The sequence below is a fragment of the Anomaloglossus baeobatrachus genome, unplaced genomic scaffold (assembly GCF_048569485.1).
Source record: "Anomaloglossus baeobatrachus isolate aAnoBae1 unplaced genomic scaffold, aAnoBae1.hap1 Scaffold_739, whole genome shotgun sequence".
NCBI classification, from domain to species: domain Eukaryota; kingdom Metazoa; phylum Chordata; class Amphibia; order Anura; family Aromobatidae; genus Anomaloglossus; species Anomaloglossus baeobatrachus.
This window is the reverse complement of record NW_027445117.1, coordinates 33,450-57,761: the sequence shown is the minus strand read 5'-3', so window position 1 is coordinate 57,761 and position 24,312 is coordinate 33,450. Positions and strand designations below refer to the sequence as shown.

Genomic DNA, 24,312 nt, shown 5'->3' with positions numbered 1-24,312 from the left:
GCGGCTGCAAAACGCACCATTCTTCTTGTTTTTGCTCTGCAAAGCAGCCTTTTCAAGGGTTGGCTTGGGTGACAAAATGTCTTGTGTAGGCGTGGGTTTGTCTCCCTCTCGCTCTCTCTCCCTAAGATGTGTCCGGCATAGGCCAGGGTGCCACTCGAGGCCCAAACCAATTCTGGTTATCGCTTCTCGGCCTTTTGGCTAAGATCAAGTGTAGTATCTGTTCTTATCAGTTTAATATCTGATACGTCCCCTATCTGGGGACCATATATTAAATGGATTTTTAGAACAGGGAGATGGAAAAAGAGCTTGCTCTGTCCACTCCACGCATTGACCTGGTATTGCAGTACCTCCAGGAACGGTGCACCCCTTCTTAACCCAGTTTCCAAAAGCAGAACTCAATTCACCTGATTCATATTAGCCCGATTTAATGAATTGGAAGAAAGCATACGTCTTCATATGCACCTCAATTTGGCCCATTCACTTTTCACACTTCCTCCTTTTGTTTTTTATCTTTCACACTTTTGACTTTCTTTATTCATCCAAATAGCAAACTCATCACCACTCAACCTGACCAACTCGGCTATGTCCCCGTGCTGCAGTTCTCTGTCTTATCTAGATCATTTGCAATTGAATGGAATAGATCCCTTTTGGACAAAGTGGATTCACCTGCTGCTGCAGTGACCACAGGTGTGATAAGATCTAGAATTGGCATCTGGTGCGATCTCTCCGCTTCCACTCCAAAGAAAGTTACCTGTTTATTCCTATCATGCATTGGTTTTTGGGGTTTTCTTTGAGTAATGATGATCTCTTTAGTAGTCTGTTGGCGCCCTCTCCTGGAGGAATAGTTTGCTTGCTCTTGGACATTCTAAAAGAGAGGTCATGATAGACATTGAGCTTCTGAGCTCAATTGGGGACAGTCATGGGTGATGAATGTTTGCAACCTACTGCGAAGCCTCATACCGCAATATAAGGAACGTCAAATACTAAGAAAGGGCGGCCTATGAAAGAATTACTACTTTCAATAAGTACACTTAAACGGCTAATTGGGAATAGAAAAACTGTAAAAAGCCCTCTGAGAAAGCCCCCCTCTAACCTTTGATAGTAAGCTTTTCTGTAGTCTGCCTGTTGATGTATTTTCCGTTTGAACTGTGCACAACATGAAGAGACGGAACACTGGCGGCTTGTCACAATGCCCCCCGATGACATCACAATAGCGCTGCTGCCTAGAAAACAAGCTGCGCAGAAGAAGTTGTTCTTTGGGTGGGAGGGTGGGCTAGTGGAAGGAGGGGGCAATCTCTTTTTTTCCCGGGTGGTAGGGGGATGACAGGAGAAGGGAAGCGGGTGGTGAGAAAGGTACAGAGGGCAGGGTTTGGGGGCTGGGAAGGAAAGGGAAAAGATTAGGGTTTGGGGATGATGAAAGGGCTTTCTACGGGTAAGGATGGCAAAGGGTGGCAGTGACGGAAAGTCAGGCAACCTGTCCTGTCCGTCTTTTTGTATCGTGAATTGGAAAGACTGCAAGGGGGAGGGGAGTTGCTTGCGCCCTAAAGGAGGAGTTATTCAGATTCATTGCAGTGGGGGGCGGCTGCAAAACGCACCATTCTTCTTGTTTTTGCTCTGCAAAGCAGCCTTTTCAAGGGTTGGCTTGGGTGACAAAATGTCTTGTGTAGGCGTGGGTTTGTCTCCCTCTCGCTCTCTCTCCCTAAGATGTGTCCGGCATAGGCCAGGGTGCCACTCGAGGCCCAAACCAATTCTGGTTATCGCTTCTCGGCCTTTTGGCTAAGATCAAGTGTAGTATCTGTTCTTATCAGTTTAATATCTGATACGTCCCCTATCTGGGGACCATATATTAAATGGATTTTTAGAACAGGGAGATGGAAAAAGAGCTTGCTCTGTCCACTCCACGCATTGACCTGGTATTGCAGTACCTCCAGGAACGGTGCACCCCTTCTTAACCCAGTTTCCAAAAGCAGAACTCAATTCACCTGATTCATATTAGCCCGATTTAATGAATTGGAAGAAAGCATACGTCTTCATATGCACCTCAATTTGGCCCATTCACTTTTCACACTTCCTCCTTTTGTTTTTTATCTTTCACACTTTTGACTTTCTTTATTCATCCAAATAGCAAACTCATCACCACTCAACCTGACCAACTCGGCTATGTCCCCGTGCTGCAGTTCTCTGTCTTAGCTAGATCATTTGCAATTGAATGGAATAGATCCCTTTTGGACAAAGTGGATTCACCTGCTGCTGCAGTGACCACAGGTGTGATAAGATCTAGAATTGGCATCTGGTGCGATCTCTCCGCTTCCACTCCAAAGAAAGTTACCTGTTTATTCCTATCATGCATTGGTTTTTGGGGTTTTCTTTGAGTAATGATGATCTCTTTAGTAGTCTGTTGGCGCCCTCTCCTGGAGGAATAGTTTGCTTGCTCTTGGACATTCTAAAAGAGAGGTCATGATAGACATTGAGCTTCTGAGCTCAATTGGGGACAGTCATGGGTGATGAATGTTTGCAACCTACTGCGAAGCCTCATACCGCAATATAAGGAACGTCAAATACTAAGAAAGGGCGGCCTATGAAAGAATTACTACTTTCAATAAGTACACTTAAACGGCTAATTGGGAATAGAAAAACTGTAAAAAGCCCTCTGAGAAAGCCCCCCTCTAACCTTTGATAGTAAGCTTTTCTGTAGTCTGCCTGTTGATGTATTTTCCGTTTGAACTGTGCACAACATGAAGAGACGGAACACTGGCGGCTTGTCACAATGCCCCCCGATGACATCACAATAGCGCTGCTGCCTAGAAAACAAGCTGCGCAGAAGAAGTTGTTCTTTGGGTGGGAGGGTGGGCTAGTGGAAGGAGGGGGCAATCTCTTTTTTTCCCGGGTGGTAGGGGGATGACAGGAGAAGGGAAGCGGGTGGTGAGAAAGGTACAGAGGGCAGGGTTTGGGGGCTGGGAAGGAAAGGGAAAAGATTAGGGTTTGGGGATGATGAAAGGGCTTTCTACGGGTAAGGATGGCAAAGGGTGGCAGTGACGGAAAGTCAGGCAACCTGTCCTGTCCGTCTTTTTGTATCGTGAATTGGAAAGACTGCAAGGGGGAGGGGAGTTGCTTGCGCCCTAAAGGAGGAGTTATTCAGATTCATTGCAGTGGGCGGCGGCTGCAAAACGCACCATTCTTCTTGTTTTTGCTCTGCAAAGCAGCCTTTTCAAGGGTTGGCTTGGGTGACAAAATGTCTTGTGTAGGCGTGGGTTTGTCTCCCTCTCGCTCTCTCTCCCTAAGATGTGTCCGGCATAGGCCAGGGTGCCACTCGAGGCCCAAACCAATTCTGGTTATCGCTTCTCGGCCTTTTGGCTAAGATCAAGTGTAGTATCTGTTCTTATCAGTTTAATATCTGATACGTCCCCTATCTGGGGACCATATATTAAATGGATTTTTAGAACAGGGAGATGGAAAAAGAGCTTGCTCTGTCCACTCCACGCATTGACCTGGTATTGCAGTACCTCCAGGAACGGTGCACCCCTTCTTAACCCAGTTTCCAAAAGCAGAACTCAATTCACCTGATTCATATTAGCCCGATTTAATGAATTGGAAGAAAGCATACGTCTTCATATGCACCTCAATTTGGCCCATTCACTTTTCACACTTCCTCCTTTTGTTTTTTATCTTTCACACTTTTGACTTTCTTTATTCATCCAAATAGCAAACTCATCACCACTCAACCTGACCAACTCGGCTATGTCCCCGTGCTGCAGTTCTCTGTCTTATCTAGATCATTTGCAATTGAATGGAATAGATCCCTTTTGGACAAAGTGGATTCACCTGCTGCTGCAGTGACCACAGGTGTGATAAGATCTAGAATTGGCATCTGGTGCGATCTCTCCGCTTCCACTCCAAAGAAAGTTACCTGTTTATTCCTATCATGCATTGGTTTTTGGGGTTTTCTTTGAGTAATGATGATCTCTTTAGTAGTCTGTTGGCGCCCTCTCCTGGAGGAATAGTTTGCTTGCTCTTGGACATTCTAAAAGAGAGGTCATGATAGACATTGAGCTTCTGAGCTCAATTGGGGACAGTCATGGGTGATGAATGTTTGCAACCTACTGCGAAGCCTCATACCGCAATATAAGGAACGTCAAATACTAAGAAAGGGCGGCCTATGAAAGAATTACTACTTTCAATAAGTACACTTAAACGGCTAATTGGGAATAGAAAAACTGTAAAAAGCCCTCTGAGAAAGCCCCCCTCTAACCTTTGATAGTAAGCTTTTCTGTAGTCTGCCTGTTGATGTATTTTCCGTTTGAACTGTGCACAACATGAAGAGACGGAACACTGGCGGCTTGTCACAATGCCCCCCGATGACATCACAATAGCGCTGCTGCCTAGAAAACAAGCTGCGCAGAAGAAGTTGTTCTTTGGGTGGGAGGGTGGGCTAGTGGAAGGAGGGGGCAATCTCTTTTTTTCCCGGGTGGTAGGGGGATGACAGGAGAAGGGAAGCGGGTGGTGAGAAAGGTACAGAGGGCAGGGTTTGGGGGCTGGGAAGGAAAGGGAAAAGATTAGGGTTTGGGGATGATGAAAGGGCTTTCTACGGGTAAGGATGGCAAAGGGTGGCAGTGACGGAAAGTCAGGCAACCTGTCCTGTCCGTCTTTTTGTATCGTGAATTGGAAAGACTGCAAGGGGGAGGGGAGTTGCTTGCGCCCTAAAGGAGGAGTTATTCAGATTCATTGCAGTGGGCGGCGGCTGCAAAACGCACCATTCTTCTTGTTTTTGCTCTGCAAAGCAGCCTTTTCAAGGGTTGGCTTGGGTGACAAAATGTCTTGTGTAGGCGTGGGTTTGTCTCCCTCTCGCTCTCTCTCCCTAAGATGTGTCCGGCATAGGCCAGGGTGCCACTCGAGGCCCAAACCAATTCTGGTTATCGCTTCTCGGCCTTTTGGCTAAGATCAAGTGTAGTATCTGTTCTAAAAGGTGGTTTAAGGCTCCGGCCACCTTAGTACAATGATGCAATGCACACTGGAAGGTTGCGCTTGTTAGTACTTTGGGAGGATAGTATATCCATCTAGAGGAAACCATGGCCCTACTAGGATCGAGGCTATTAGACTGAGTAAGTGTGGGGGCTATGGTGCAATGTGCCCCAGGATTGACGACCCTGGAGTGAGTCTGAGCTTGCTGGCTTTGGACCCCGGCAAGCCTTGGGCTCTGTAGCACACCGTACCTTGCCCTTTCATACTTTCTGAGCATATTGCTCTATCCCGGCCTTCTGGCTAGGAAGGGAAATTTTTATAATCATGGTCGGAGGTCCGTTCAGCTTTGGGCTGAGAAACCAACACCCGGTTGGAGGTCCGGGTCAGCTTCGGCTGAGAAACCAACACCCGGTTGGAGGTCCGGGTCAGCTTCGGCTGAGAAACCAACACCCGGTTGGAGGTCCGGGTCAGCTTCGGCTGAGAAACCAACACCCGGTTGGAGGTCCGGTTAGCCTTGGGCTGAGAAACCAACACCGGTTGACGGTCCGGGCAGTTTCGGCTGCGAAACCAACAACTAGTAGCTCTCTACTCCACTTGGGTAAGATGCCTGGGTGGACGCTGGGAGCAACGACAAGGCTCAACCAGGCTTCGGCTTGGGGGAGCACCGAAGATCCCTGACCCTTGCTGTGGCCTTCTGGCTCGGAGGGACGGGGTTGATTTTTGGGGACCCTCTCCTCACGGAGGGGTCCACACGAATCCTAGCCTTTGCACTGTTTTTGGTGTGACTTCGGTCATGCATTTTTTGCGGTGCTTTGGAAAGCTTCATTAAATCAAAAATCTGTTCTTATCAGTTTAATATCTGATACGTCCCCTATCTGGGGACCATATATTAAATGGATTTTTAGAACAGGGAGATGGAAAAAGAGCTTGCTCTGTCCACTCCACGCATTGACCTGGTATTGCAGTACCTCCAGGAACGGTGCACCCCTTCTTAACCCAGTTTCCAAAAGCAGAACTCAATTCACCTGATTCATATTAGCCCGATTTAATGAATTGGAAGAAAGCATACGTCTTCATATGCACCTCAATTTGGCCCATTCACTTTTCACACTTCCTCCTTTTGTTTTTTATCTTTCACACTTTTGACTTTCTTTATTCATCCAAATAGCAAACTCATCACCACTCAACCTGACCAACTCGGCTATGTCCCCGTGCTGCAGTTCTCTGTCTTATCTAGATCATTTGCAATTGAATGGAATAGATCCCTTTTGGACAAAGTGGATTCACCTGCTGCTGCAGTGACCACAGGTGTGATAAGATCTAGAATTGGCATCTGGTGCGATCTCTCCGCTTCCACTCCAAAGAAAGTTACCTGTTTATTCCTATCATGCATTGGTTTTTGGGGTTTTCTTTGAGTAATGATGATCTCTTTAGTAGTCTGTTGGCGCCCTCTCCTGGAGGAATAGTTTGCTTGCTCTTGGACATTCTAAAAGAGAGGTCATGATAGACATTGAGCTTCTGAGCTCAATTGGGGACAGTCATGGGTGATGAATGTTTGCAACCTACTGCGAAGCCTCATACCGCAATATAAGGAACGTCAAATACTAAGAAAGGGCGGCCTATGAAAGAATTACTACTTTCAATAAGTACACTTAAACGGCTAATTGGGAATAGAAAAACTGTAAAAAGCCCTCTGAGAAAGCCCCCCTCTAACCTTTGATAGTAAGCTTTTCTGTAGTCTGCCTGTTGATGTATTTTCCGTTTGAACTGTGCACAACATGAAGAGACGGAACACTGGCGGCTTGTCACAATGCCCCCCGATGACATCACAATAGCGCTGCTGCCTAGAAAACAAGCTGCGCAGAAGAAGTTGTTCTTTGGGTGGGAGGGTGGGCTAGTGGAAGGAGGGGGCAATCTCTTTTTTTCCCGGGTGGTAGGGGGATGACAGGAGAAGGGAAGCGGGTGGTGAGAAAGGTACAGAGGGCAGGGTTTGGGGGCTGGGAAGGAAAGGGAAAAGATTAGGGTTTGGGGATGATGAAAGGGCTTTCTACGGGTAAGGATGGCAAAGGGTGGCAGTGACGGAAAGTCAGGCAACCTGTCCTGTCCGTCTTTTTGTATCGTGAATTGGAAAGACTGCAAGGGGGAGGGGAGTTGCTTGCGCCCTAAAGGAGGAGTTATTCAGATTCATTGCAGTGGGCGGCGGCTGCAAAACGCACCATTCTTCTTGTTTTTGCTCTGCAAAGCAGCCTTTTCAAGGGTTGGCTTGGGTGACAAAATGTCTTGTGTAGGCGTGGGTTTGTCTCCCTCTCGCTCTCTCTCCCTAAGATGTGTCCGGCATAGGCCAGGGTGCCACTCGAGGCCCAAACCAATTCTGGTTATCGCTTCTCGGCCTTTTGGCTAAGATCAAGTGTAGTATCTGTTCTTATCAGTTTAATATCTGATACGTCCCCTATCTGGGGACCATATATTAAATGGATTTTTAGAACAGGGAGATGGAAAAAGAGCTTGCTCTGTCCACTCCACGCATTGACCTGGTATTGCAGTACCTCCAGGAACGGTGCACCCCTTCTTAACCCAGTTTCCAAAAGCAGAACTCAATTCACCTGATTCATATTAGCCCGATTTAATGAATTGGAAGAAAGCATACGTCTTCATATGCACCTCAATTTGGCCCATTCACTTTTCACACTTCCTCCTTTTGTTTTTTATCTTTCACACTTTTGACTTTCTTTATTCATCCAAATAGCAAACTCATCACCACTCAACCTGACCAACTCGGCTATGTCCCCGTGCTGCAGTTCTCTGTCTTATCTAGATCATTTGCAATTGAATGGAATAGATCCCTTTTGGACAAAGTGGATTCACCTGCTGCTGCAGTGACCACAGGTGTGATAAGATCTAGAATTGGCATCTGGTGCGATCTCTCCGCTTCCACTCCAAAGAAAGTTACCTGTTTATTCCTATCATGCATTGGTTTTTGGGGTTTTCTTTGAGTAATGATGATCTCTTTAGTAGTCTGTTGGCGCCCTCTCCTGGAGGAATAGTTTGCTTGCTCTTGGACATTCTAAAAGAGAGGTCATGATAGACATTGAGCTTCTGAGCTCAATTGGGGACAGTCATGGGTGATGAATGTTTGCAACCTACTGCGAAGCCTCATACCGCAATATAAGGAACGTCAAATACTAAGAAAGGGCGGCCTATGAAAGAATTACTACTTTCAATAAGTACACTTAAACGGCTAATTGGGAATAGAAAAACTGTAAAAAGCCCTCTGAGAAAGCCCCCCTCTAACCTTTGATAGTAAGCTTTTCTGTAGTCTGCCTGTTGATGTATTTTCCGTTTGAACTGTGCACAACATGAAGAGACGGAACACTGGCGGCTTGTCACAATGCCCCCCGATGACATCACAATAGCGCTGCTGCCTAGAAAACAAGCTGCGCAGAAGAAGTTGTTCTTTGGGTGGGAGGGTGGGCTAGTGGAAGGAGGGGGCAATCTCTTTTTTTCCCGGGTGGTAGGGGGATGACAGGAGAAGGGAAGCGGGTGGTGAGAAAGGTACAGAGGGCAGGGTTTGGGGGCTGGGAAGGAAAGGGAAAAGATTAGGGTTTGGGGATGATGAAAGGGCTTTCTACGGGTAAGGATGGCAAAGGGTGGCAGTGACGGAAAGTCAGGCAACCTGTCCTGTCCGTCTTTTTGTATCGTGAATTGGAAAGACTGCAAGGGGGAGGGGAGTTGCTTGCGCCCTAAAGGAGGAGTTATTCAGATTCATTGCAGTGGGCGGCGGCTGCAAAACGCACCATTCTTCTTGTTTTTGCTCTGCAAAGCAGCCTTTTCAAGGGTTGGCTTGGGTGACAAAATGTCTTGTGTAGGCGTGGGTTTGTCTCCCTCTCGCTCTCTCTCCCTAAGATGTGTCCGGCATAGGCCAGGGTGCCACTCGAGGCCCAAACCAATTCTGGTTATCGCTTCTCGGCCTTTTGGCTAAGATCAAGTGTAGTATCTGTTCTTATCAGTTTAATATCTGATACGTCCCCTATCTGGGGACCATATATTAAATGGATTTTTAGAACAGGGAGATGGAAAAAGAGCTTGCTCTGTCCACTCCACGCATTGACCTGGTATTGCAGTACCTCCAGGAACGGTGCACCCCTTCTTAACCCAGTTTCCAAAAGCAGAACTCAATTCACCTGATTCATATTAGCCCGATTTAATGAATTGGAAGAAAGCATACGTCTTCATATGCACCTCAATTTGGCCCATTCACTTTTCACACTTCCTCCTTTTGTTTTTTATCTTTCACACTTTTGACTTTCTTTATTCATCCAAATAGCAAACTCATCACCACTCAACCTGACCAACTCGGCTATGTCCCCGTGCTGCAGTTCTCTGTCTTATCTAGATCATTTGCAATTGAATGGAATAGATCCCTTTTGGACAAAGTGGATTCACCTGCTGCTGCAGTGACCACAGGTGTGATAAGATCTAGAATTGGCATCTGGTGCGATCTCTCCGCTTCCACTCCAAAGAAAGTTACCTGTTTATTCCTATCATGCATTGGTTTTTGGGGTTTTCTTTGAGTAATGATGATCTCTTTAGTAGTCTGTTGGCGCCCTCTCCTGGAGGAATAGTTTGCTTGCTCTTGGACATTCTAAAAGAGAGGTCATGATAGACATTGAGCTTCTGAGCTCAATTGGGGACAGTCATGGGTGATGAATGTTTGCAACCTACTGCGAAGCCTCATACCGCAATATAAGGAACGTCAAATACTAAGAAAGGGCGGCCTATGAAAGAATTACTACTTTCAATAAGTACACTTAAACGGCTAATTGGGAATAGAAAAACTGTAAAAAGCCCTCTGAGAAAGCCCCCCTCTAACCTTTGATAGTAAGCTTTTCTGTAGTCTGCCTGTTGATGTATTTTCCGTTTGAACTGTGCACAACATGAAGAGACGGAACACTGGCGGCTTGTCACAATGCCCCCCGATGACATCACAATAGCGCTGCTGCCTAGAAAACAAGCTGCGCAGAAGAAGTTGTTCTTTGGGTGGGAGGGTGGGCTAGTGGAAGGAGGGGGCAATCTCTTTTTTTCCCGGGTGGTAGGGGGATGACAGGAGAAGGGAAGCGGGTGGTGAGAAAGGTACAGAGGGCAGGGTTTGGGGGCTGGGAAGGAAAGGGAAAAGATTAGGGTTTGGGGATGATGAAAGGGCTTTCTACGGGTAAGGATGGCAAAGGGTGGCAGTGACGGAAAGTCAGGCAACCTGTCCTGTCCGTCTTTTTGTATCGTGAATTGGAAAGACTGCAAGGGGGAGGGGAGTTGCTTGCGCCCTAAAGGAGGAGTTATTCAGATTCATTGCAGTGGGCGGCGGCTGCAAAACGCACCATTCTTCTTGTTTTTGCTCTGCAAAGCAGCCTTTTCAAGGGTTGGCTTGGGTGACAAAATGTCTTGTGTAGGCGTGGGTTTGTCTCCCTCTCGCTCTCTCTCCCTAAGATGTGTCCGGCATAGGCCAGGGTGCCACTCGAGGCCCAAACCAATTCTGGTTATCGCTTCTCGGCCTTTTGGCTAAGATCAAGTGTAGTATCTGTTCTTATCAGTTTAATATCTGATACGTCCCCTATCTGGGGACCATATATTAAATGGATTTTTAGAACAGGGAGATGGAAAAAGAGCTTGCTCTGTCCACTCCACGCATTGACCTGGTATTGCAGTACCTCCAGGAACGGTGCACCCCTTCTTAACCCAGTTTCCAAAAGCAGAACTCAATTCACCTGATTCATATTAGCCCGATTTAATGAATTGGAAGAAAGCATACGTCTTCATATGCACCTCAATTTGGCCCATTCACTTTTCACACTTCCTCCTTTTGTTTTTTATCTTTCACACTTTTGACTTTCTTTATTCATCCAAATAGCAAACTCATCACCACTCAACCTGACCAACTCGGCTATGTCCCCGTGCTGCAGTTCTCTGTCTTATCTAGATCATTTGCAATTGAATGGAATAGATCCCTTTTGGACAAAGTGGATTCACCTGCTGCTGCAGTGACCACAGGTGTGATAAGATCTAGAATTGGCATCTGGTGCGATCTCTCCGCTTCCACTCCAAAGAAAGTTACCTGTTTATTCCTATCATGCATTGGTTTTTGGGGTTTTCTTTGAGTAATGATGATCTCTTTAGTAGTCTGTTGGCGCCCTCTCCTGGAGGAATAGTTTGCTTGCTCTTGGACATTCTAAAAGAGAGGTCATGATAGACATTGAGCTTCTGAGCTCAATTGGGGACAGTCATGGGTGATGAATGTTTGCAACCTACTGCGAAGCCTCATACCGCAATATAAGGAACGTCAAATACTAAGAAAGGGCGGCCTATGAAAGAATTACTACTTTCAATAAGTACACTTAAACGGCTAATTGGGAATAGAAAAACTGTAAAAAGCCCTCTGAGAAAGCCCCCCTCTAACCTTTGATAGTAAGCTTTTCTGTAGTCTGCCTGTTGATGTATTTTCCGTTTGAACTGTGCACAACATGAAGAGACGGAACACTGGCGGCTTGTCACAATGCCCCCCGATGACATCACAATAGCGCTGCTGCCTAGAAAACAAGCTGCGCAGAAGAAGTTGTTCTTTGGGTGGGAGGGTGGGCTAGTGGAAGGAGGGGGCAATCTCTTTTTTTCCCGGGTGGTAGGGGGATGACAGGAGAAGGGAAGCGGGTGGTGAGAAAGGTACAGAGGGCAGGGTTTGGGGGCTGGGAAGGAAAGGGAAAAGATTAGGGTTTGGGGATGATGAAAGGGCTTTCTACGGGTAAGGATGGCAAAGGGTGGCAGTGACGGAAAGTCAGGCAACCTGTCCTGTCCGTCTTTTTGTATCGTGAATTGGAAAGACTGCAAGGGGGAGGGGAGTTGCTTGCGCCCTAAAGGAGGAGTTATTCAGATTCATTGCAGTGGGCGGCGGCTGCAAAACGCACCATTCTTCTTGTTTTTGCTCTGCAAAGCAGCCTTTTCAAGGGTTGGCTTGGGTGACAAAATGTCTTGTGTAGGCGTGGGTTTGTCTCCCTCTCGCTCTCTCTCCCTAAGATGTGTCCGGCATAGGCCAGGGTGCCACTCGAGGCCCAAACCAATTCTGGTTATCGCTTCTCGGCCTTTTGGCTAAGATCAAGTGTAGTATCTGTTCTTATCAGTTTAATATCTGATACGTCCCCTATCTGGGGACCATATATTAAATGGATTTTTAGAACAGGGAGATGGAAAAAGAGCTTGCTCTGTCCACTCCACGCATTGACCTGGTATTGCAGTACCTCCAGGAACGGTGCACCCCTTCTTAACCCAGTTTCCAAAAGCAGAACTCAATTCACCTGATTCATATTAGCCCGATTTAATGAATTGGAAGAAAGCATACGTCTTCATATGCACCTCAATTTGGCCCATTCACTTTTCACACTTCCTCCTTTTGTTTTTTATCTTTCACACTTTTGACTTTCTTTATTCATCCAAATAGCAAACTCATCACCACTCAACCTGACCAACTCGGCTATGTCCCCGTGCTGCAGTTCTCTGTCTTATCTAGATCATTTGCAATTGAATGGAATAGATCCCTTTTGGACAAAGTGGATTCACCTGCTGCTGCAGTGACCACAGGTGTGATAAGATCTAGAATTGGCATCTGGTGCGATCTCTCCGCTTCCACTCCAAAGAAAGTTACCTGTTTATTCCTATCATGCATTGGTTTTTGGGGTTTTCTTTGAGTAATGATGATCTCTTTAGTAGTCTGTTGGCGCCCTCTCCTGGAGGAATAGTTTGCTTGCTCTTGGACATTCTAAAAGAGAGGTCATGATAGACATTGAGCTTCTGAGCTCAATTGGGGACAGTCATGGGTGATGAATGTTTGCAACCTACTGCGAAGCCTCATACCGCAATATAAGGAACGTCAAATACTAAGAAAGGGCGGCCTATGAAAGAATTACTACTTTCAATAAGTACACTTAAACGGCTAATTGGGAATAGAAAAACTGTAAAAAGCCCTCTGAGAAAGCCCCCCTCTAACCTTTGATAGTAAGCTTTTCTGTAGTCTGCCTGTTGATGTATTTTCCGTTTGAACTGTGCACAACATGAAGAGACGGAACACTGGCGGCTTGTCACAATGCCCCCCGATGACATCACAATAGCGCTGCTGCCTAGAAAACAAGCTGCGCAGAAGAAGTTGTTCTTTGGGTGGGAGGGTGGGCTAGTGGAAGGAGGGGGCAATCTCTTTTTTTCCCGGGTGGTAGGGGGATGACAGGAGAAGGGAAGCGGGTGGTGAGAAAGGTACAGAGGGCAGGGTTTGGGGGCTGGGAAGGAAAGGGAAAAGATTAGGGTTTGGGGATGATGAAAGGGCTTTCTACGGGTAAGGATGGCAAAGGGTGGCAGTGACGGAAAGTCAGGCAACCTGTCCTGTCCGTCTTTTTGTATCGTGAATTGGAAAGACTGCAAGGGGGAGGGGAGTTGCTTGCGCCCTAAAGGAGGAGTTATTCAGATTCATTGCAGTGGGCGGCGGCTGCAAAACGCACCATTCTTCTTGTTTTTGCTCTGCAAAGCAGCCTTTTCAAGGGTTGGCTTGGGTGACAAAATGTCTTGTGTAGGCGTGGGTTTGTCTCCCTCTCGCTCTCTCTCCCTAAGATGTGTCCGGCATAGGCCAGGGTGCCACTCGAGGCCCAAACCAATTCTGGTTATCGCTTCTCGGCCTTTTGGCTAAGATCAAGTGTAGTATCGCTTCTCGGCCTTTTGGCTAAGATCAAGTGTAGTATCGTTCGAAAAGGTGGTTTAAGGCTCCGGCCACCTTAGTACAATGATGCAATGCACACTGGAAGGTTGCGCTTGTTAGTACTTTGGGAGGATAGTATATCCATCTAGAGGAAACCATGGCCCTACCAGGATCGAGGCTATTAGACTGAGTAAGTGTGGGGGCTATGGTGCAATGTGCCCCAGGATTGATGACCCTGGAGTGAGTCTGAGCTTGCTGGCTTGGGACCCCGGCGAGCCTTGGGCTCTGTAGCACACCGTACCTTGCCCTTTCATACTTTCTGAGCATATTGCTCTATCCCGGCCTTCTGGCTAGGAAGGGAAATTTTTATAATCATGGTCGGAGGTCCGTTCAGCTTTGGGCTGAGAAACCAACACCCGGTTGGAGGTCCGGGTCAGCTTTGGCTGAGAAACCAACACCCGGTTGGAGGTCCGGGTAAGCTTCGGCTGAGAAACTAACACCCGGTTGGAGGTCCGGGTCAGCTTCGGCTGAGAAACCAACACCCGGTTGGAGGTCCGGGTCAGCTTCGGCTGAGAAACCAACACCCGGTTGGAGGTCCGGTTAGCCTTGGGCTGAGAAACCAACACCGGTTGACGGTCCGGGCAGTTTCGGCTGCGAAACCAACAACTAGTAGCTCTCTACTCCACTTGGGTAAGATGCCTGGATAGACGCTGGGAGCAACGACAAGGCTCAACCAGGCTTCGGCTTGGGGGAGCACCGAAGATCCCTGACCCTTGCTGTGGCCTTCTGGCTCGGAGGGACGGGGTTGATTTTTGGGGACCCTCTCCTCACGGAGGGGTCCACACGAATCCTAGCCTTTGCACTGTTTTTGGTGTGACTTCGGTCATGCATTTTTTGCGGTGCTTTGGAAAGCTTCATTAAATCAAAAATCTGTTCTTATCAGTTTAATATCTGATACGTCCCCTATCTGGGGACCATATATTAAATGGATTTTTAGAACAGGGAGATGGAAAAAGAGCTTGCTCTGTCCACTCCACGCATTGACCTGGTATTGCAGTACCTCCAGGAACGGTGCACCCCTTCTTAACCCAGTTTCCAAAAGCAGAACTCAATTCACCTGATTCATATTAGCCCGATTTAATGAATTGGAAGAAAGCATACGTCTTCATATGCACCTCAATTTGGCCCATTCACTTTTCACACTTCCTCCTTTTGTTTTTTATCTTTCACACTTTTGACTTTCTTTATTCATCCAAATAGCAAACTCATCACCACTCAACCTGACCAACTCGGCTATGTCCCCGTGCTGCAGTTCTCTGTCTTATCTAGATCATTTGCAATTGAATGGAATAGATCCCTTTTGGACAAAGTGGATTCACCTGCTGCTGCAGTGACCACAGGTGTGATAAGATCTAGAATTGGCATCTGGTGCGATCTCTCCGCTTCCACTCCAAAGAAAGTTACCTGTTTATTCCTATCATGCATTGGTTTTTGGGGTTTTCTTTGAGTAATGATGATCTCTTTAGTAGTCTGTTGGCGCCCTCTCCTGGAGGAATAGTTTGCTTGCTCTTGGACATTCTAAAAGAGAGGTCATGATAGACATTGAGCTTCTGAGCTCAATTGGGGACAGTCATGGGTGATGAATGTTTGCAACCTACTGCGAAGCCTCATACCGCAATATAAGGAACGTCAAATACTAAGAAAGGGCGGCCTATGAAAGAATTACTACTTTCAATAAGTACACTTAAACGGCTAATTGGGAATAGAAAAACTGTAAAAAGCCCTCTGAGAAAGCCCCCCTCTAACCTTTGATAGTAAGCTTTTCTGTAGTCTGCCTGTTGATGTATTTTCCGTTTGAACTGTGCACAACATGAAGAGACGGAACACTGGCGGCTTGTCACAATGCCCCCCGATGACATCACAATAGCGCTGCTGCCTAGAAAACAAGCTGCGCAGAAGAAGTTGTTCTTTGGGTGGGAGGGTGGGCTAGTGGAAGGAGGGGGCAATCTCTTTTTTTCCCGGGTGGTAGGGGGATGACAGGAGAAGGGAAGCGGGTGGTGAGAAAGGTACAGAGGGCAGGGTTTGGGGGCTGGGAAGGAAAGGGAAAAGATTAGGGTTTGGGGATGATGAAAGGGCTTTCTACGGGTAAGGATGGCAAAGGGTGGCAGTGACGGAAAGTCAGGCAACCTGTCCTGTCCGTCTTTTTGTATCGTGAATTGGAAAGACTGCAAGGGGGAGGGGAGTTGCTTGCGCCCTAAAGGAGGAGTTATTCAGATTCATTGCAGTGGGCGGCGGCTGCAAAACGCACCATTCTTCTTGTTTTTGCTCTGCAAAGCAGCCTTTTCAAGGGTTGGCTTGGGTGACAAAATGTCTTGTGTAGGCGTGGGTTTGTCTCCCTCTCGCTCTCTCTCCCTAAGATGTGTCCGGCATAGGCCAGGGTGCCACTCGAGGCCCAAACCAATTCTGGTTATCGCTTCTCGGCCTTTTGGCTAAGATCAAGTGTAGTATCTGTTCTTATCAGTTTAATATCTGATACGTCCCCTATCTGGGGACCATATATTAAATGGATTTTTAGAACAGGGAGATGGAAAAAGAGCTTGCTCTGTCCACTCCACGCATTGACCTGGTATTGCAGTACCTCCAGGAACGGTGCACCCCTTCTTAACCCAGTTTCCAAAAGCAGAACTCAATTCACCTGATTCATATTAGCCCGATTTAATGAATTGGAAGAAAGCATACGTCTTCATATGCACCTCAATTTGGCCCATTCACTTTTCACACTTCCTCCTTTTGTTTTTTATCTTTCACACTTTTGACTTTCTTTATTCATCCAAATAGCAAACTCATCACCACTCAACCTGACCAACTCGGCTATGTCCCCGTGCTGCAGTTCTCTGTCTTATCTAGATCATTTGCAATTGAATGGAATAGATCCCTTTTGGACAAAGTGGATTCACCTGCTGCTGCAGTGACCACAGGTGTGATAAGATCTAGAATTGGCATCTGGTGCGATCTCTCCGCTTCCACTCCAAAGAAAGTTACCTGTTTATTCCTATCATGCATTGGTTTTTGGGGTTTTCTTTGAGTAATGATGATCTCTTTAGTAGTCTGTTGGCGCCCTCTCCTGGAGGAATAGTTTGCTTGCTCTTGGACATTCTAAAAGAGAGGTCATGATAGACATTGAGCTTCTGAGCTCAATTGGGGACAGTCATGGGTGATGAATGTTTGCAACCTACTGCGAAGCCTCATACCGCAATATAAGGAACGTCAAATACTAAGAAAGGGCGGCCTATGAAAGAATTACTACTTTCAATAAGTACACTTAAACGGCTAATTGGGAATAGAAAAACTGTAAAAAGCCCTCTGAGAAAGCCCCCCTCTAACCTTTGATAGTAAGCTTTTCTGTAGTCTGCCTGTTGATGTATTTTCCGTTTGAACTGTGCACAACATGAAGAGACGGAACACTGGCGGCTTGTCACAATGCCCCCCGATGACATCACAATAGCGCTGCTGCCTAGAAAACAAGCTGCGCAGAAGAAGTTGTTCTTTGGGTGGGAGGGTGGGCTAGTGGAAGGAGGGGGCAATCTCTTTTTTTCCCGGGTGGTAGGGGGATGACAGGAGAAGGGAAGCGGGTGGTGAGAAAGGTACAGAGGGCAGGGTTTGGGGGCTGGGAAGGAAAGGGAAAAGATTAGGGTTTGGGGATGATGAAAGGGCTTTCTACGGGTAAGGATGGCAAAGGGTGGCAGTGACGGAAAGTCAGGCAACCTGTCCTGTCCGTCTTTTTGTATCGTGAATTGGAAAGACTGCAAGGGGGAGGGGAGTTGCTTGCGCCCTAAAGGAGGAGTTATTCAGATTCATTGCAGTGGGCGGCGGCTGCAAAACGCACCATTCTTCTTGTTTTTGCTCTGCAAAGCAGCCTTTTCAAGGGTTGGCTTGGGTGACAAAATGTCTTGTGTAGGCGTGGGTTTGTCTCCCTCTCGCTCTCTCTCCCTAAGATGTGTCCGGCATAGGCCAGGGTGCCACTCGAGGCCCAAACCAATTCTGGTTATCGCTTCTCGGCCTTTTGGCTAAGATCAAGTGTAGTATCTGTTCTTATCAGTTTAATATCTGATACGTCCCCTATCTGGGGACCATATATTAAATGGATTTTTAGAACAGGGAGATGGAAAAAGAGCTTGCTCTGTCCACTCCACGCATTGACCTGGTATTGCAGTACCTCCAGGAACGGTGCACCCCTTCTTAACCCAGTTTCCAAAAGCAGAACTCAATTCACCTGATTCATATTAGCCCGATTTAATGAATTGGAAGAAAGCATACGTCTTCATATGCACCTCAATTTGGCCCATTCACTTTTCACACTTCCTCCTTTTGTTTTTTATCTTTCACACTTTTGACTTTCTTTATTCATCCAAATAGCAAACTCATCACCACTCAACCTGACCAACTCGGCTATGTCCCCGTGCTGCAGTTCTCTGTCTTATCTAGATCATTTGCAATTGAATGGAATAGATCCCTTTTGGACAAAGTGGATTCACCTGCTGCTGCAGTGACCACAGGTGTGATAAGATCTAGAATTGGCATCTGGTGCGATCTCTCCGCTTCCACTCCAAAGAAAGTTACCTGTTTATTCCTATCATGCATTGGTTTTTGGGGTTTTCTTTGAGTAATGATGATCTCTTTAGTAGTCTGTTGGCGCCCTCTCCTGGAGGAATAGTTTGCTTGCTCTTGGACATTCTAAAAGAGAGGTCATGATAGACATTGAGCTTCTGAGCTCAATTGGGGACAGTCATGGGTGATGAATGTTTGCAACCTACTGCGAAGCCTCATACCGCAATATAAGGAACGTCAAATACTAAGAAAGGGCGGCCTATGAAAGAATTACTACTTTCAATAAGTACACTTAAACGGCTAATTGGGAATAGAAAAACTGTAAAAAGCCCTCTGAGAAAGCCCCCCTCTAACCTTTGATAGTAAGCTTTTCTGTAGTCTGCCTGTTGATGTATTTTCCGTTTGAACTGTGCACAACATGAAGAGACGGAACACTGGCGGCTTGTCACAATGCCCCCCGATGACATCACAATAGCGCTGCTGCCTAGAAAACAAGCTGCGCAGAAGAAGTTGTTCTTTGGGTGGGAGGGTGGGCTAGTGGAAGGAGGGGGCAATCTCTTTTTTTCCCGGGTGGTAGGGGGATGACAGGAGAAGGGAAGCGGGTGGTGAGAAAGGTACAGAGGGCAGGGTTTGGGGGCTGGGAAGGAAAGGGAAAAGATTAGGGTTTGGGGATGATGAAAGGGCTTTCTACGGGTAAGGATGGCAAAGGGTGGCAGTGACGGAAAGTCAGGCAACCTGTCCTGTCCGTCTTTTTGTATCGTGAATTGGAAAGACTGCAAGGGGGAGGGGAGTTGCTTGCGCCCTAAAGGAGGAGTTATTCAGATTCATTGCAGTGGGCGGCGGCTGCAAAACGCACCATTCTTCTTGTTTTTGCTCTGCAAAGCAGCCTTTTCAAGGGTTGGCTTGGGTGACAAAATGTCTTGTGTAGGCGTGGGTTTGTCTCCCTCTCGCTCTCTCTCCCTAAGATGTGTCCGGCATAGGCCAGGGTGCCACTCGAGGCCCAAACCAATTCTGGTTATCGCTTCTCGGCCTTTTGGCTAAGATCAAGTGTAGTATCTGTTCTTATCAGTTTAATATCTGATACGTCCCCTATCTGGGGACCATATATTAAATGGATTTTTAGAACAGGGAGATGGAAAAAGAGCTTGCTCTGTCCACTCCACGCATTGACCTGGTATTGCAGTACCTCCAGGAACGGTGCACCCCTTCTTAACCCAGTTTCCAAAAGCAGAACTCAATTCACCTGATTCATATTAGCCCGATTTAATGAATTGGAAGAAAGCATACGTCTTCATATGCACCTCAATTTGGCCCATTCACTTTTCACACTTCCTCCTTTTGTTTTTTATCTTTCACACTTTTGACTTTCTTTATTCATCCAAATAGCAAACTCATCACCACTCAACCTGACCAACTCGGCTATGTCCCCGTGCTGCAGTTCTCTGTCTTATCTAGATCATTTGCAATTGAATGGAATAGATCCCTTTTGGACAAAGTGGATTCACCTGCTGCTGCAGTGACCACAGGTGTGATAAGATCTAGAATTGGCATCTGGTGCGATCTCTCCGCTTCCACTCCAAAGAAAGTTACCTGTTTATTCCTATCATGCATTGGTTTTTGGGGTTTTCTTTGAGTAATGATGATCTCTTTAGTAGTCTGTTGGCGCCCTCTCCTGGAGGAATAGTTTGCTTGCTCTTGGACATTCTAAAAGAGAGGTCATGATAGACATTGAGCTTCTGAGCTCAATTGGGGACAGTCATGGGTGATGAATGTTTGCAACCTACTGCGAAGCCTCATACCGCAATATAAGGAACGTCAAATACTAAGAAAGGGCGGCCTATGAAAGAATTACTACTTTCAATAAGTACACTTAAACGGCTAATTGGGAATAGAAAAACTGTAAAAAGCCCTCTGAGAAAGCCCCCCTCTAACCTTTGATAGTAAGCTTTTCTGTAGTCTGCCTGTTGATGTATTTTCCGTTTGAACTGTGCACAACATGAAGAGACGGAACACTGGCGGCTTGTCACAATGCCCCCCGATGACATCACAATAGCGCTGCTGCCTAGAAAACAAGCTGCGCAGAAGAAGTTGTTCTTTGGGTGGGAGGGTGGGCTAGTGGAAGGAGGGGGCAATCTCTTTTTTTCCCGGGTGGTAGGGGGATGACAGGAGAAGGGAAGCGGGTGGTGAGAAAGGTACAGAGGGCAGGGTTTGGGGGCTGGGAAGGAAAGGGAAAAGATTAGGGTTTGGGGATGATGAAAGGGCTTTCTACGGGTAAGGATGGCAAAGGGTGGCAGTGACGGAAAGTCAGGCAACCTGTCCTGTCCGTCTTTTTGTATCGTGAATTGGAAAGACTGCAAGGGGGAGGGGAGTTGCTTGCGCCCTAAAGGAGGAGTTATTCAGATTCATTGCAGTGGGCGGCGGCTGCAAAACGCACCATTCTTCTTGTTTTTGCTCTGCAAAGCAGCCTTTTCAAGGGTTGGCTTGGGTGACAAAATGTCTTGTGTAGGCGTGGGTTTGTCTCCCTCTCGCTCTCTCTCCCTAAGATGTGTCCGGCATAGGCCAGGGTGCCACTCGAGGCCCAAACCAATTCTGGTTATCGCTTCTCGGCCTTTTGGCTAAGATCAAGTGTAGTATCTGTTCTTATCAGTTTAATATCTGATACGTCCCCTATCTGGGGACCATATATTAAATGGATTTTTAGAACAGGGAGATGGAAAAAGAGCTTGCTCTGTCCACTCCACGCATTGACCTGGTATTGCAGTACCTCCAGGAACGGTGCACCCCTTCTTAACCCAGTTTCCAAAAGCAGAACTCAATTCACCTGATTCATATTAGCCCGATTTAATGAATTGGAAGAAAGCATACGTCTTCATATGCACCTCAATTTGGCCCATTCACTTTTCACACTTCCTCCTTTTGTTTTTTATCTTTCACACTTTTGACTTTCTTTATTCATCCAAATAGCAAACTCATCACCACTCAACCTGACCAACTCGGCTATGTCCCCGTGCTGCAGTTCTCTGTCTTATCTAGATCATTTGCAATTGAATGGAATAGATCCCTTTTGGACAAAGTGGATTCACCTGCTGCTGCAGTGACCACAGGTGTGATAAGATCTAGAATTGGCATCTGGTGCGATCTCTCCGCTTCCACTCCAAAGAAAGTTACCTGTTTATTCCTATCATGCATTGGTTTTTGGGGTTTTCTTTGAGTAATGATGATCTCTTTAGTAGTCTGTTGGCGCCCTCTCCTGGAGGAATAGTTTGCTTGCTCTTGGACATTCTAAAAGAGAGGTCATGATAGACATTGAGCTTCTGAGCTCAATTGGGGACAGTCATGGGTGATGAATGTTTGCAACCTACTGCGAAGCCTCATACCGCAATATAAGGAACGTCAAATACTAAGAAAGGGCGGCCTATGAAAGAATTACTACTTTCAATAAGTACACTTAAACGGCTAATTGGGAATAGAAAAACTGTAAAAAGCCCTCTGAGAAAGCCCCCCTCTAACCTTTGATAGTAAGCTTTTCTGTAGTCTGCCTGTTGATGTATTTTCCGTTTGAACTGTGCACAACATGAAGAGACGGAACACTGGCGGCTTGTCACAATGCCCCCCGATGACATCACAATAGCGCTGCTGCCTAGAAAACAAGCTGCGCAGAAGAAGTTGTTCTTTGGGTGGGAGGGTGGGCTAGTGGAAGGAGGGGGCAATCTCTTTTTTTCCCGGGTGGTAGGGGGATGACAGGAGAAGGGAAGCGGGTGGTGAGAAAGGTACAGAGGGCAGGGTTTGGGGGCTGGGAAGGAAAGGGAAAAGATTAGGGTTTGGGGATGATGAAAGGGCTTTCTACGGGTAAGGATGGCAAAGGGTGGCAGTGACGGAAAGTCAGGCAACCTGTCCTGTCCGTCTTTTTGTATCGTGAATTGGAAAGACTGCAAGGGGGAGGGGAGTTGCTTGCGCCCTAAAGGAGGAGTTATTCAGATTCATTGCAGTGGGCGGCGGCTGCAAAACGCACCATTCTTCTTGTTTTTGCTCTGCAAAGCAGCCTTTTCAAGGGTTGGCTTGGGTGACAAAATGTCTTGTGTAGGCGTGGGTTTGTCTCCCTCTCGCTCTCTCTCCCTAAGATGTGTCCGGCATAGGCCAGGGTGCCACTCGAGGCCCAAACCAATTCTGGTTATCGCTTCTCGGCCTTTTGGCTAAGATCAAGTGTAGTATCTGTTCTTATCAGTTTAATATCTGATACGTCCCCTATCTGGGGACCATATATTAAATGGATTTTTAGAACAGGGAGATGGAAAAAGAGCTTGCTCTGTCCACTCCACGCATTGACCTGGTATTGCAGTACCTCCAGGAACGGTGCACCCCTTCTTAACCCAGTTTCCAAAAGCAGAACTCAATTCACCTGATTCATATTAGCCCGATTTAATGAATTGGAAGAAAGCATACGTCTTCATATGCACCTCAATTTGGCCCATTCACTTTTCACACTTCCTCCTTTTGTTTTTTATCTTTCACACTTTTGACTTTCTTTATTCATCCAAATAGCAAACTCATCACCACTCAACCTGACCAACTCGGCTATGTCCCCGTGCTGCAGTTCTCTGTCTTATCTAGATCATTTGCAATTGAATGGAATAGATCCCTTTTGGACAAAGTGGATTCACCTGCTGCTGCAGTGACCACAGGTGTGATAAGATCTAGAATTGGCATCTGGTGCGATCTCTCCGCTTCCACTCCAAAGAAAGTTACCTGTTTATTCCTATCATGCATTGGTTTTTGGGGTTTTCTTTGAGTAATGATGATCTCTTTAGTAGTCTGTTGGCGCCCTCTCCTGGAGGAATAGTTTGCTTGCTCTTGGACATTCTAAAAGAGAGGTCATGATAGACATTGAGCTTCTGAGCTCAATTGGGGACAGTCATGGGTGATGAATGTTTGCAACCTACTGCGAAGCCTCATACCGCAATATAAGGAACGTCAAATACTAAGAAAGGGCGGCCTATGAAAGAATTACTACTTTCAATAAGTACACTTAAACGGCTAATTGGGAATAGAAAAACTGTAAAAAGCCCTCTGAGAAAGCCCCCCTCTAACCTTTGATAGTAAGCTTTTCTGTAGTCTGCCTGTTGATGTATTTTCCGTTTGAACTGTGCACAACATGAAGAGACGGAACACTGGCGGCTTGTCACAATGCCCCCCGATGACATCACAATAGCGCTGCTGCCTAGAAAACAAGCTGCGCAGAAGAAGTTGTTCTTTGGGTGGGAGGGTGGGCTAGTGGAAGGAGGGGGCAATCTCTTTTTTTCCCGGGTGGTAGGGGGATGACAGGAGAAGGGAAGCGGGTGGTGAGAAAGGTACAGAGGGCAGGGTTTGGGGGCTGGGAAGGAAAGGGAAAAGATTAGGGTTTGGGGATGATGAAAGGGCTTTCTACGGGTAAGGATGGCAAAGGGTGGCAGTGACGGAAAGTCAGGCAACCTGTCCTGTCCGTCTTTTTGTATCGTGAATTGGAAAGACTGCAAGGGGGAGGGGAGTTGCTTGCGCCCTAAAGGAGGAGTTATTCAGATTCATTGCAGTGGGCGGCGGCTGCAAAACGCACCATTCTTCTTGTTTTTGCTCTGCAAAGCAGCCTTTTCAAGGGTTGGCTTGGGTGACAAAATGTCTTGTGTAGGCGTGGGTTTGTCTCCCTCTCGCTCTCTCTCCCTAAGATGTGTCCGGCATAGGCCAGGGTGCCACTCGAGGCCCAAACCAATTCTGGTTATCGCTTCTCGGCCTTTTGGCTAAGATCAAGTGTAGTATCTGTTCTTATCAGTTTAATATCTGATACGTCCCCTATCTGGGGACCATATATTAAATGGATTTTTAGAACAGGGAGATGGAAAAAGAGCTTGCTCTGTCCACTCCACGCATTGACCTGGTATTGCAGTACCTCCAGGAACGGTGCACCCCTTCTTAACCCAGTTTCCAAAAGCAGAACTCAATTCACCTGATTCATATTAGCCCGATTTAATGAATTGGAAGAAAGCATACGT

General features: G+C 46.8%; 15 non-coding genes and 2 pseudogenes across 15 annotated transcripts; all 17 read left to right on the top strand.

Annotated features, from left to right (window-relative positions):
• Window positions 1-178: 178 nt before the first annotated feature.
• LOC142287633 (U2 spliceosomal RNA) lies at window positions 179-369 on the top strand. Its single transcript, XR_012748580.1, has one exon. It is a non-coding gene; the product is annotated as a U2 spliceosomal RNA (small nuclear RNA).
• Window positions 370-1,756: 1,387 nt separating this feature from the next.
• Window positions 1,757-1,947, top strand: LOC142287632 (U2 spliceosomal RNA). Its single transcript, XR_012748579.1, has one exon. It is a non-coding gene; the product is annotated as a U2 spliceosomal RNA (small nuclear RNA).
• A 1,387-nt stretch (window positions 1,948-3,334) lies between these two features.
• On the top strand, window positions 3,335-3,525 carry LOC142287631 (U2 spliceosomal RNA). The gene has a single exon (XR_012748578.1). It is a non-coding gene; the product is annotated as a U2 spliceosomal RNA (small nuclear RNA).
• Window positions 3,526-4,912: 1,387 nt separating this feature from the next.
• On the top strand, window positions 4,913-5,055 carry LOC142287603 (U2 spliceosomal RNA; annotated as a pseudogene).
• A 701-nt stretch (window positions 5,056-5,756) lies between these two features.
• On the top strand, window positions 5,757-5,949 carry LOC142287598 (U2 spliceosomal RNA). The gene has a single exon (XR_012748552.1). It is a non-coding gene; the product is annotated as a U2 spliceosomal RNA (small nuclear RNA).
• Window positions 5,950-7,336: 1,387 nt separating this feature from the next.
• LOC142287630 (U2 spliceosomal RNA) lies at window positions 7,337-7,527 on the top strand. Its single transcript, XR_012748577.1, has one exon. It is a non-coding gene; the product is annotated as a U2 spliceosomal RNA (small nuclear RNA).
• Window positions 7,528-8,914: 1,387 nt separating this feature from the next.
• LOC142287629 (U2 spliceosomal RNA) lies at window positions 8,915-9,105 on the top strand. The gene has a single exon (XR_012748576.1). It is a non-coding gene; the product is annotated as a U2 spliceosomal RNA (small nuclear RNA).
• Window positions 9,106-10,492: 1,387 nt separating this feature from the next.
• LOC142287627 (U2 spliceosomal RNA) lies at window positions 10,493-10,683 on the top strand. The gene has a single exon (XR_012748574.1). It is a non-coding gene; the product is annotated as a U2 spliceosomal RNA (small nuclear RNA).
• A 1,387-nt stretch (window positions 10,684-12,070) lies between these two features.
• On the top strand, window positions 12,071-12,261 carry LOC142287626 (U2 spliceosomal RNA). The gene has a single exon (XR_012748573.1). It is a non-coding gene; the product is annotated as a U2 spliceosomal RNA (small nuclear RNA).
• A 1,387-nt stretch (window positions 12,262-13,648) lies between these two features.
• On the top strand, window positions 13,649-13,806 carry LOC142287606 (U2 spliceosomal RNA; annotated as a pseudogene).
• A 764-nt stretch (window positions 13,807-14,570) lies between these two features.
• Window positions 14,571-14,763, top strand: LOC142287597 (U2 spliceosomal RNA). The gene has a single exon (XR_012748551.1). It is a non-coding gene; the product is annotated as a U2 spliceosomal RNA (small nuclear RNA).
• A 1,387-nt stretch (window positions 14,764-16,150) lies between these two features.
• Window positions 16,151-16,341, top strand: LOC142287625 (U2 spliceosomal RNA). Its single transcript, XR_012748572.1, has one exon. It is a non-coding gene; the product is annotated as a U2 spliceosomal RNA (small nuclear RNA).
• A 1,387-nt stretch (window positions 16,342-17,728) lies between these two features.
• On the top strand, window positions 17,729-17,919 carry LOC142287624 (U2 spliceosomal RNA). The gene has a single exon (XR_012748571.1). It is a non-coding gene; the product is annotated as a U2 spliceosomal RNA (small nuclear RNA).
• Window positions 17,920-19,306: 1,387 nt separating this feature from the next.
• On the top strand, window positions 19,307-19,497 carry LOC142287623 (U2 spliceosomal RNA). The gene has a single exon (XR_012748570.1). It is a non-coding gene; the product is annotated as a U2 spliceosomal RNA (small nuclear RNA).
• A 1,387-nt stretch (window positions 19,498-20,884) lies between these two features.
• On the top strand, window positions 20,885-21,075 carry LOC142287622 (U2 spliceosomal RNA). Its single transcript, XR_012748569.1, has one exon. It is a non-coding gene; the product is annotated as a U2 spliceosomal RNA (small nuclear RNA).
• Window positions 21,076-22,462: 1,387 nt separating this feature from the next.
• LOC142287621 (U2 spliceosomal RNA) lies at window positions 22,463-22,653 on the top strand. The gene has a single exon (XR_012748568.1). It is a non-coding gene; the product is annotated as a U2 spliceosomal RNA (small nuclear RNA).
• Window positions 22,654-24,040: 1,387 nt separating this feature from the next.
• On the top strand, window positions 24,041-24,231 carry LOC142287620 (U2 spliceosomal RNA). Its single transcript, XR_012748567.1, has one exon. It is a non-coding gene; the product is annotated as a U2 spliceosomal RNA (small nuclear RNA).
• Window positions 24,232-24,312: the final 81 nt, after the last annotated feature.